Source organism: Electrona antarctica (assembly GCF_951216825.1).
Source record: "Electrona antarctica genome assembly, chromosome: 6".
In the NCBI taxonomy this organism is placed as follows: Eukaryota; Metazoa; Chordata; class Actinopteri; order Myctophiformes; family Myctophidae; genus Electrona; species Electrona antarctica.
Genome location: NC_136811.1, coordinates 27,868,341 through 27,881,410, shown reverse-complemented (window position 1 = coordinate 27,881,410; position 13,070 = coordinate 27,868,341).

Here is a 13,070-nt window from a genome sequence, read left to right as displayed (position 1 = left end):
GAAAGCTAATTGAGCAGTGGTTCTCACATTTTCATGTCACGGACCCAATTGATATGTACTGTATTTGGCCGCAGACCACCATCTGATCATTTGTGCCAGAGAAAAGATTTTGTGCCAAGGACAAACCCCATAAAAGTTTATTTGTTAACATTTGTCAACATTTTTCAAAAATAGCAGAGTCTACAAGCTCACATCGCGTTGCTGTGAAATATATTGCTTCTTAAGTGTTTAATCTATTAATTTCACTGGGGAGCGCCTGGAACCGACCCCCTTTGAGACCCAGTGAACTAGACTAGAGGATCTGGTTCCTAAACACCTTTCAATCAGCAGGAAGTACAGTATCTGTTCACAATTGAAGGGAAGGAAACAGTATGTTTTACTTCTACAACCTGGATTTTTGTGTTTGAGTGTGACACGCTGGTGCATATGCATGCAGCTATGCATGCACACAAAAACAAACATTGTTTCAGAGTAAAACGATGAACAAACATACAGTTACTCCAGCCATAATACTCACATATGCAAACACGCAGACACGCGCACGCGCACACGCACACGCACACATGCCGCACAAGGTCAGAAAAATAAAGTAAATGAGATTTAAAGTAAAATATTTGTGTTATCTTTGTGTTTTGTTTGCTTGTTCAAAGAAGACAAGTATTTTATTTAGATAGATGCCAGTTTTCTTTGTGGTACATACTTACTGTACTCTTTTGTTGGCTGACAAGGGGTCATCGAGATTTGCATTTTACAAGATGTTCTGGATATGAATGTCTGCTATAGCTAAATTATTGTCATTTTAAATTATTTTGGCCAATATTGTTGCACAACTTTCATTCCAGTATACTGGAGTGGACGAGAGGGAACAATAACCACATCATTATAATATAAGAGAGTATTGCAAGAGGTTTATAACAATTCATGTTTTGGTTAGGGTTAGGTAGACACAGGAAATGAGTGAGGGTTTTGAAGAGGACGGGTGGAGAGAAAGAGGCAAGAGAGAGATTGAGAAATAAGACAGTGGCAAGGAAGATATTTACAGTATGCAGATCGTTCGATCTCCTGGTTAAGTAAAAAATACTTATCAATTGCCTCTTGGTACTGTACATGAATGGTCAGATATTTTAGTGTGTGTGGTCCCAGTGGGACATAAACCACAGTGTCCATGCCCAGATGTACCCTTTCAGTTACACAGGGCCAGAATATGTTAAAGCTTAACAAATCACCCATGGGAGACACAGAGAGAGCTGGAGCATGAGAGCATTCAAAAGGCTGAGCTTCTCTCGCTATAGCTGACTATCGTGGTCAGGGGCCCATGTTTCATGCAGCCCTTCAAACCGCACATCACAGTTTGAAGCCACACGTCATGATCTCAGCCCACATGGAATATAGTTCAAAACTGTCAATCCGCCAGTCTGCAGCTTATATTTGCCCACCCAAATCTAATGCCTTTAACCTCTCTGACATGCAGAGCGCTGATGCTCATTTTGTTGTTGACTACACAGGGGAAAAACAGATTTGCAAGATGGTTCTCTTTAGATTTGAATAAAAATTAAATATGCCACATTCATCAAAGCTGGCAGTACATGCAGTATACCTCATTTTAATATTCTCTGAATACCACACATTATGACACGTTTGCTGGATGTTCACAAGCAACAAGCACAGACTTTTCCCATACAAAACACATGTCACTCAGATGTACACATGCAAGTTATTCTTTCACCTTCACGCACGCACGCACGCACGCACGCACGCACGCACGCACGCACGCACGCACGCACGCACGCACGCACGCACGCACGCACGCACGCACGCACGCACGCACGCACGCACGCACGCACGCACACACACACACACACACACACACACACACACACACACACACACACACACACACCATACTGTCCATGCCTAAAGCAACACCAAAGGCTCCAGCCTCAGTCAGAAAACCTTTAAAAGTTGTTTCACCACAGATTTAATTTTCTGTGTCTGTGATTTACATTTTGAGTGAAAGCCCTAAAAATGCAAATCCCTGTTCGAGTGCAAGGTTTTCAAGCAGTCTGTCGTAACAATCTTTCTTTAGTCTGAGAAGTTTTGTGCTCAGTGATTTGGTTCCTACTGTAGTTCCTGTATGTAGATAAACGTGTATCTCCAGTACTCAGACGTGAACTTTATCAAACCATACGCAGCAACTTGGTGGGTGACTCTCATGGTAGCATGGTGAGTTCCTTCAGCAGTAGGGTGCATGCTCGTGGTGAAAGTTCAGTGTGCAGTGGCACGTAAGCTTGAGCTGAATGGTCAGTTTCGATGACCCCTACAGAAAATAAAGCAGAGAGGCTTATTACTTATCATCATCAAGCCTATATCACTGACGCCCTCTGTCCTTAACCCTCTCAGCCAGGTCAAATATAGGCTGGGTATGTGATGATAATTAATGGGGTTTTCTCTCTATTGATATCTGTGAAAATAATGAAGTGTTATAAATAATAGACGTCCTTTGATTTGAAACATTATGGGTCTGCCATTAAAATGTAAACTGTTTATTAGCGTTTTATGTGAACACTGGAGTTTCAGAGTTCGGCCTAGAGGATCTACCGTTGCCATGGTTACAGCCCTGCAAGCTATGGGATGGTCAAACTGCACATGCGTAGAATTACTGCTGCCCAGATGCTGCCAGTGTCGAGTGTTGGTGCCACACAGAGAACACTGCAAAATAGTGTGTGTGTGTGTGTGTGTGTGTGTGTGTGTGTGTGTGTGTGTGTGTGTGTGTGTGTGTGTGTGTGTGTGTGTGTGTGTGTGTGTGTGTGTGTGTGTGTGTGTGTGTGTGTGTGTGTGTGTGCGTGCGTGTCTCAAAGTCTGGGGACTGCGCATTAGTCGGTCATTCCATTAGTCGATTAAGACTCACTCCGAACTCAACCCTGTGGCGTCCACTTGCGGAAGGGGAGAGTATATAATTAGACATATGGAAACACCTGCCAATCAATTAACAGATCTGCTCCCATGAGAACACTGCCCTGTCTCCACCCACAGTGATCTTAATTGAGTGACACAGAAATGCTAATATATGCCTACAGCTTGAGTTCACAAAAATGCCGATAAATATCTTACATTTGAGCCATGATAATCTGTTAGTCCAAACAACACACAGACGAGTTACAAACACTTTATTGAACCATTATTGTATGAATATTAATCAATAATAATGAATGTAGCTTTTAAATTCTCAAACACTGATGCTCATATTGTTCTAATAGAGGTTGAAAAACAATTAAAAAAAAACAACATACAAACACACAATCATTTGAAAGTTGCCTGGCTGTATGCATTCAAATACCAAGAGAGAATTAAGAGAAAAGCTGAGTTTGTTATTTAATCTAATTTGTATCACAATAGTCAAACAAATGCCACCCATGTTAGGGCATTTCCCCTGTATGAGTCCTCCATGTGTCTTTTTAGATCAAACATTTGACTACATCCTTTGCCACAAACTGTGCAAGTAAATTGCTTTCCCCCTGTGGGTCCTCATGTGTGTTTTTAGATTGCCCTTTCGAACAAAGCCTTTGTCACAAAATGTACACGTAATGGGCTTTTCCCCTGTATAGTGTTTACATGGATGTGAATACATAACAAGTCAGCTATGAGGTGGGGCAACAAAATATAATCATTTTATAATTTATAGTTATTATTATATTTTGTTCAATCACAGGTCAAATTTGACCCGCTAACACCAAAAGTGTAACCAGTGTTTCTAACACAATGCAAGGGTTAAATTGGAGTGAAGAATTGGCCTCCTCACTCCCTTTATGCCAACTAGTCCATACCCGTTAGGGGTTAAAAACAGCCAAAGTATTACAGTGTATGTTTAAAGATCAAATGGCTTTGGGCTTGTTTCCACAGACCCAGTTGCTTGTTTCTGGCAACCCTGGAAGGAGCACACAGGTCTTTGGGCTTGTTGCAAAAGCTAACCTGGCAACCCTTGAAGTCTGGCTGGAACCTGGTGTGTGCATGTCGTTTGCATGCATGCACGCACTTTCGCGCAAGCTGTTGTTGCAAGACACACCCGTGTCCTGCTCCATTTGTCAATAACGTTGAGCTGATACTTCTCTGGGGCCGCATGTTGCATTGAAATGTACCCTTTTCTGCTGAAGCTGAGCTTAAGGTCAGAGAGGCGTGGTTTAGGAGGCGTCACGTCCTTGACGAAAACTATAACACTATTGACAAGCTCCATATATGGCCGTCTCCAAATGTGAAGATCACAACACTGACCTCATAAAACCCTGAATACATGGAGAAGACTGGATCATCACCTAGATCTATGCCCGGCAGCCACTATAATGCACCATGAAAATAGTAAAATACACCAATATATACCAAATAATAAGTAGATAAAATAAGGGGGACCACACAATCACAAGATTAAATAGATGGAACAGAGTTCAAAGTGTCAAATGTGCAAACTGTATACTATTGCAATTGCCCATGGTCTATATTGCACTTGCCAGTTAGGACAGAGTCATATGCGAGTGTGTGTATGTGTGCGTGTATGTGAACTGAGCAGTGTTTTCACTGTCTACGCGTGTGTGTGTGTGTGTGTGTGTGTGTGTGTGTGTGTGTGTGTGTGTGTGTGTGTGTGTGTGTGTGTGTGTGTGTGTGTGTGTGTGTGTGTACGTGTGTGTGTGTGTACGTGTGTGTGTGTGCGTATGTGAACTGAGCAGTGTTTTCACAGCCTTTGGGAAAAAGCTGTTGGACAGCCTGTTGGTTCTGGCCTTAATGACCTTCAGCCTTCCGGATGGAAGGGTCTCGAACAGGTGGTGTCCGGGGTGTGAGGGGTCCTTGGAGATCTTTAAGGCCCGCTTGTGGAGACGGCTTGAGTAGATGTCACTCAGGTGTGGTAATGGAGAGCCGATGATCAAAGGTCTTAACTGAGACAAACAGGCCTTGCTGCCAAGAGGTCGAGGCTTGGACACCAGGAAGCATTTAAACCAGGAACTCACTACTTTCATAATGTGTTTGAGGGTATGAGGGGAATTCTCTAAAAGACTGAATTGTCCACAGTGACATAAAAAACACTGCTCACTCACTACATGAAAACGCCATTAGGTTTCTCCATTGTTTTGTTTTCTCTTAATCGTCTAAACCACATGTGGAGACGGCTTAACCACTCGCTGTAGGTCCTTCCTCTCCACATCGGTGCAGCTGGAGTACCAGGCTGTGCAGACGTAGGTCAGGATACTCTCAATGGTAGAGCGATAGAAGTTGATGAGCAGGTTCTGTGGGAGTCCATTCCGTTTCAGCTTCCTCAGGAAGAAGAGCCGTTTCTGGGCCTTCTTGACCAGACATGAGGTGTTAAGGCTCCAGTTCAGGTCCTCTGAGATGTTCACACCAAGACATTTGAAACTGGAGACCCTCTCGACCTCCTCCCCTCCGATACTCAAACCCCTGTGACATGGCTTTTCCCTCCTGACTATCTCCTTAGTCTTCTTTGTATTCAGGTTCAGGTCATTGTCTTTGCACCATACAGCCAGCGCACTGACTTCCTCTCTGTATGCCACCTCATCGTTGTTTGATATCAGACCTACGATGGTTGTGTCGTCTGCAAACTTCACTAGAGTGTTGGAACTGTGGTGGGAGATACAGTCACTGGTGAAAAGAGAGTTTCACCAGTGACTCATGTCTCGCTAGACTCAGGTTCTGATATGAATTCAAGATTCAATTTATCTGACAAACAGAACGCATTCACACATTCATATTATTAGCTCAATGGGAAAAAAGGAATCAGCACACGGAAACCGAGGTCAAATCCGGATTAGAAGTGCGTATTGCAGCTTTAAGATTTCCCTTAAATACCATGCTTATACGTGCGTGCGTGCGTGCGTGCGTGCGTGCGTGCGTGCGTGCGTGTCAGATGCTGATGTTGAAATCTATCAGTCATCCTCCAAAGGTCTTAACTGAGACAAACAGGCCTTGCTGCCAAGAGGTCGAGGCTTGGACACCAGGAAGCATTTAGAACCAGGAACTCACTACTTTCATAATGTGTTTGAGGGTATGAGGGGAATTCTCTAAAAGACTGAATTGTCCACAGTGACATAAAAACACTGCTCACTCACTACATGAAAACGCCATTAGGTTTCTCCATTGTTTTGTTTTCTCTTAATCCTCTAAACCACATGGGTTGTGTTAAATAGACTGTTAAAAATGACTAAGATGCCTAATAAAAGGAATCAAATAACTGAAACAACTATTACAATGAATGTGTGTGCTGTATGCTAAACCATAAAAATACTAAAATGAATACATGGTCAGACTCATCAAAAATCTATCACGAAAACATCTGGTTTTCATGGTATTTCCATCATAAACTAAATGTAGAAATCTGAAAAACGTTAGGCAAGCTCACTTAGTAGTTATAGCACAATACAAGTAATATAAACAAGGCCAACGGCTGTGCATTCTATAGCTGAACATCCTTGAAATGCAATCCGTGTCATCCTATTTTATGAATATAGCTCAGAAGTTAAGACGGACATTATTAACTGACTGACCTTCCTGACCTTGAGCATTGACCACCAATTAAGATATGGTTATCACAAAGTTGCATGAAAATCCACCCATCTGTCCTCAATTTATTATATTAAAGGAAGGACGGACGGACGGACGGACAGACACACAGGACAGGGCCGATTATAATACTCATTGCATTGCTGCTGAGTGAATACAAAAATAAATAAACGACCAAACCAAGGCAAGGTATGCACTTATAATGCATGACAGCAAAATACACATATGAACAACACATTAACCCAGGAGATTCACATATTTGACACTAATTCCAAATAGTTTGCTGAACACAAAGTCGCTGATCACTTTGTTCAGCACATGTTCAAATTTGATGAAAGTGCGTTCAACTTTTGTTCAACACAACATTCCAGACCCTGTTAAGTCAAGGTTGGTTGGTTTCAATCACAGAAAAACAGTTTGAAACAGTAAGACATTCTAATATTAAAGTGCAACCACAAGTCTGGATGAGGTATACTGTAAAAACAGTGGGGCATCCAAGGCTCTGAGGTGGAGCCATGAGGGCTCTAGAGGTGGTTTTCCCAACACCCAGCTGACTCATAATATGTAATGTTGCCAGTGACTTGCGTAGGACTATCTGTAGCTTAAGCCCCTTTATTTAATCCAATGTTTCATCGAGAGTGAGATAAAGGTATTTATGCAATAGATGTGTAGCCGACCAAGGCCCTTAAATCCTATGAGGCGCGCTTGTTTTTAATCTTACTGCGATTACAGTTTGATTAAAAGATTTCTGGATTTCAGGAGGATGGATGCCATGTTTCTGTGTGTGTGTGTGTGTGTGTGTGTGTGTGTGTGTGTGTGTGTGTGTGTGTGTGTGTGTGTGTGTGTGTGTGTGTGTGTGTGTGTGTGTGTGTGTGTGTGTGTGTGTGTGTGTGTGTGTGTGTGTGTGTGTGTGTGTTTGTTCGTGGCTCAAAGACAGCATTAATACCACAGTTTGTCTGTTGCCAATGTGGTGAAAAAATTCTGATATGGCAAACATTCATTACGGGAATCAGTCATTAGTCAGGCGGTGCTTTCACTGTCTGAAAAATCTGCTTTATTTCAACAATGATGGAAGAATGTTTGTTCATAACAGCAATACTAGAAGTAATACTAGAGTAAATCTGTTGTAAACTAATTTGTAGTAGGTGAAAATGCAGTCTGTACTTTCAGTGCCAAGCTAATTAGCCTAAAGGCAATAATGGTGCGGTTAGGTACATCATTCAACAGTACACGTGCTGTTTCATCTGCAGACGATATGTCTATCTGTCTGTTTATTTAACCCTCTTACTGTCTGTCTGTCTGTCTGTCTGTCTGTCTGTCTGTCTGTCTGTCTGTCTGTCTGTCTGTCTGTCTGTCTGTCTGTCTGTCTGTCTGCCTGCCTGCCTGCCTGCCTGCCTGTCTACCACGTCTGTCTGTCTACCACGTCTGGCTGTCTACCATGTCTGCCTGCCTGCCTGCCTGTCTACCACGTCTGTCTGTCTACCACGTCTGGCTGTCTACCATGTCTGTCTGCCTACCATGTCTGTCTGCCTACCATGTCTGTCTGTCTACCATGTCTGTCTGCCTACCATGTCTGTCTGTCTACCATGTCTGGCTGTCTACCATGTCTGTCTGTCTACCATGTCTGGCTGTCTACCACGTCTGTCTGTCTACCATGTCTGTCTGCCTACCATGTCTGTCTGCCTACCATGTCTGTCTGTCTACCATGTCTGTCTGCCTACCATGTCTGTCTGTCTACCATGTCTGGCTGTCTACCATGTCTGTCTGCCTACCATGTCTGTCTGTCTACCATGTCTGGCTGTCTACCATGTCTGTCTGCCTACCATGTCTGTCTGCCTACCATGTCTGTCTGTCTACCATGTCTGTCTGCCTACCATGTCTGTCTGTCTACCATGTCTGTCTGTCTACCATGTTTGTCTGCCTACCATGTCTGGCTGTCTACCACGTCTGTCTGTCTACCATGTCTGTCTGTCTACCATGTCTGGCTGTCTACCACGTCTGTCTGTCTACCATGTCTGTCTGTCTACCATGTCTGTCTGCCTACCATGTCTGGCTGTCTACCATGTCTGTCTGCCTACCATGTCTGTCTGTCTACCATGTCTGTCTGCCTACCATGTCTGTCTGCCTACCATGTCTGTCTGTCTACCATGTCTGTCTGTCTACCATGTCTGTCTGTCTACCATGTCTGTCTGTCTACCATGTCCGTCTGTCTACCATGTCCGTCTGTCTACCATGTCTGTCTGTCTACCATGTCTGTCTGTCTACCATGTCTGTCTGTCTACCATGTCTGTCTGCCTACCATGTCTGGCTGTCTACCATGTCTGTCTGTCTACCATGTCTGTCTGTCTACCATGTCTGTCTGCCTACCATGCCTCTATGACACACTATTCCTGTTATTGTGGTACTGTAAACTGCACTCACTGTAAAACGGGGCAATTTGTACACTCTTATACTTCAAATAATAGTGTATTAACACATTTTGCATTTTCTTTTTCTTTTTTTGTACCATTCCTGTCTTTCTCATGATTCACCTTTTTAAAACATTCTATGAAGAGTCTTGTCCTCCATTCCTTTTCTGTTCTGTGAAGAAATCTACTTAGTGTCCATGTTTAGGATTTGGGGAAGAAGCTGTCCCTCGGGACTTTCTTTGGGAAGCTGTGGCTCAAATGATGCAAATGACGGCAAATCGGGCTTGGCATCAGCACAGCACGCTGCAATGACTTTAACACATCTCTCTCACAAAACACTCACGCGTGAGTGCACATGCACGCAAGCAGGTACCCATGCACAAACAGAATGACGCATTCACACATTCATATTCAAGTCAGTAGCACACATGCATGTGCACACGCATGCACGCGCACGCACACACACACACACACACACACACACACACACACACACACACACACACACACACACACACACACACACACACACACACACACACACACACACACACACACACACACCCAAACACGCACACGCACAGGCACACGCACACGCACAGACACAAGCAAATGCACACGCACACACACGCACACGCACACGCACACATGTCCAGACCTTTTGGGGTTTGATCGGATTCCAAGGTATGAAACAAAACTGAGGAGAAACACAGACATAGTCAAAAGGATATAAAATGTTTCTTAACAAAGCAAACAAAACTAACATCTGTTGGAAAGATGAAATCTGAATTCTTTCAGGAAGAGCTGTAATGTTTGTAAAAAATATTTTGTTGTGATGACACTGCTGTTAGTTAGAGTTACACAGTCAAATACGTAAGGGTTAATTAAATTAACCCTTCAATTCAAGTTCAGTTCAATGAACGTAAGGGTTCATTGAACTGTTCACATATAACATGAATCAGTAGTTTTTCCAATGTTGTTCTTTGCCAGGATTCAAATAGCTGTTAAAAAACGACCATGCCCCATGTTGATCAGTGATTTTCTGTTCAATTGAATCTTCTGATTTGTCTACACAGCACATAAAACTATCACCTTCCATCATGATAGATGTAAAAAGTCTGAAACTTGAAAGTCTTAAAGCAGTGTTTCACCTTGTTGGATTTTTCTTTTTATCTATAGTAGTACGACGACTTGTGTGTGAGTTAGCATTTGAGATTGATAGCTATCGACTCCTCTGACTGCTCAAGCTAATGCCATCTGAAGGCATACACACAGAAAACAATGCCTTAAACCAAATGTGAATATGCATTTAATTGATTCCTGGTGACATCCATTGACCAAGCAAAAGAGACACATCACAGTGAGTTTGAGACTTATTGTCATTGTTTGCGAGCGTTGCTGCTTTCCCAACAGAGAGTTTAGTGTGCGAACACATATTATACCACAGTAACAGTTACAGTTGTTGGGAAACAGCAGTCACTTCCACAGAAGATGCCATGACCATCACCACTGACATATTCAGAACGGTTTAGAACAGGTCAAGGGGTAAGTATACAATAATATGTTTCCTCCCTATTTCTTTCAGTGATGTGGCTCTGATGCAGACAGCCATGTTTATTACACAATGTCTGGTGTTAAACTTAAAATTTGACATAAATGGCAAAAATGTTGTAGTAAAAATGTTTTAAAGTGGCAGTGAAAACAGGGCCATTTTGTGGTCACCCTGCAGGAGTGTGAATCACACTGAAACATCCTTAATGAGAGAATGCCATCTAAACCACATGTAAACAATTAGCCTTCAGGATAATAGGGCTGTTCCAAGGGCTGCCCGCCTGCACGTGTGTGTGTGTGTGTGTGTGTGTGTGTGTGTGTGTGTGTGTGTGTGTGTGTGTGTGTGTGTGTGTGTGTGTGTGTGTGTGTGTGTGTGTGTGTGTGTGTGTGTGTGTGTGTGTGTGTGTGTGTGTGTGTGTGTAATGCTGTGCACAAACCCATAGGGAATGCTGCACTTTCCCAGATCCTGGCAGAGACAGTGACAGATAGAAAGGGAAATACAGATACTGAAAGAGACTGGAGAATCCAACATAAACACGTGCACGCACGCACGCACACACGCAGGCACACACACACACACACACACACACACACACACACACACACACACACACACACACACACACACACACACACACACACACACACACACACACACACACACACACACACACACACACACACGTATGTATATGCACAGTGTAAGGACTATGAATCCTTTGTTTAAGCCTACAGGACATTTCCTACCATTTCAACTTTAAAATCTTTATGCTCCCCTGCCTCCCCACCCCCCCAAAAAACTGTATTTAACAGTATATGGTCGTCACCCTCTTCAAGGTGAAGACAGGACAGAATGTCCTCACTTCCTGCTCGAGCCTCACACTGATTACAGCTAACTAAACTCTGTTACTTTTAATTAGGGACCTCCTGATATCACCAGACTCACACGCTGCGACTTCAAAAGACCACAGCACTCTGGTGTCCCCGAAGATTCATCTTGCTGATGAAGAGCTTCATCCGACATCCCAGGAAACATAAATCAAGGACGAGGAAACCATGCGTTTGCCAAGACATGTGGCTCTGGCTGTGTGTGTGTGTGCGTGCGTGCGTGTGTGTGTGTGTGTGTGTGTGTGTGTGTGTGTGTGTGTGTGTGTGTGTGTGTGTGTGTGTGTGTGTGTGTGTGTGTGTGTGTGTGTGTGTGTGTGTGTGTGTGTGTGTGTGTGTGTGTGTGCGCGTGCATGCGTGCGTTTGTGCGTGCGTGCGTGCGTGTGCGTGGTTTGTGGTCAGGAGGGTGGGTGGCAGTAAAGGATGAGAATGATGAGAAGAATGAAGAGGACCCGAGGCACTACACCCTTGTTGATAAGGAAACAACACTGCTTTTAGTGACTCAGGAATAGCGGACATTTCGCGGACAAAAGAATATAATATCCGGATATATAAATTGTCTATTGTTGTTGTTGTTGTTGTCTTTATTTTTCTTTCATTATTCATACACAGGCAGTGACCACATTAAGCATTTCAGCATTGTTTTACAAGCTGAGTTTGTAGATCTGCTATTTATTTATTTTTAACCTATTAGATCACCTGTCAACCACATATACAGGAATAGGGTTTGACAACTGCACATTGCTCTGTTGATGGTAATGCTACAACTGACCATATTCAGATGGTGACCATTTTGCTCTTACTTCATATATTTGTGGGGGTGGGGTTTCCCTCCTAGTGATGGTGTATTACCCTCCAATTCACTACTACACTCCAGAGCGGACCCTTCCTCAGTGTCTGAACTTGCACCTGCGTTATTGACTCCACCAGGCCGAAGGCATGGGGAAAGAGTATGTTTTGCACTCCGTCCGTGTGTCCGTGTGTGCGTCCGTCCATCTGTCCGTCCGTCTGCGTACAGCTAATCTCCGGCACCGTTGGCCCAGTCCATACCAAACTGCACACACACTCCCTGGATGCAAACAACGAACCTCTGCCCCAAATTCTCCACAACGCCCTGTTATAGCGCCACCAAGAGGCACATTTTCACATTTTTACCTATAACTGCACAGATCTGCGTCAAACGTTGCATGCACACTCTCTAGAGGCCATGAAAATACCTTTGACCTGCATTTTTCACATTTGCCTGTAGCGCCACCAAAGGCCACATTTTTTTACATTACTCCTTCAGATTCTGTCCAAAAATCCCGCAAATCGTTACACAGTATTTCTATAGTCATGTGCTCAAGACGGATGTGTCCGATATTTCATATTCCATCCTAATTGGCTAACATATTGTGTTCCAATGTTTGCAGGATTGGCCTGCAAACATGTTTAAAACGCCTCAAATCCTGAACGCAGCGTGCAATTTACGTAAACATTTTCACACACTTTCCTACTATAGGCTGAGGAATACATATCCCACCCTTTTCACATTGGCTGTTTTGTCTCCCTGATCATGAGTTCATGACTATCTTAAGGTTTTTTGTTGGACGTATCACTCTTAACTACTCCTTTAATAATTTAAATGTTGCTCCAATGAATCTGCCTTTGTGTCGATTACAAGTA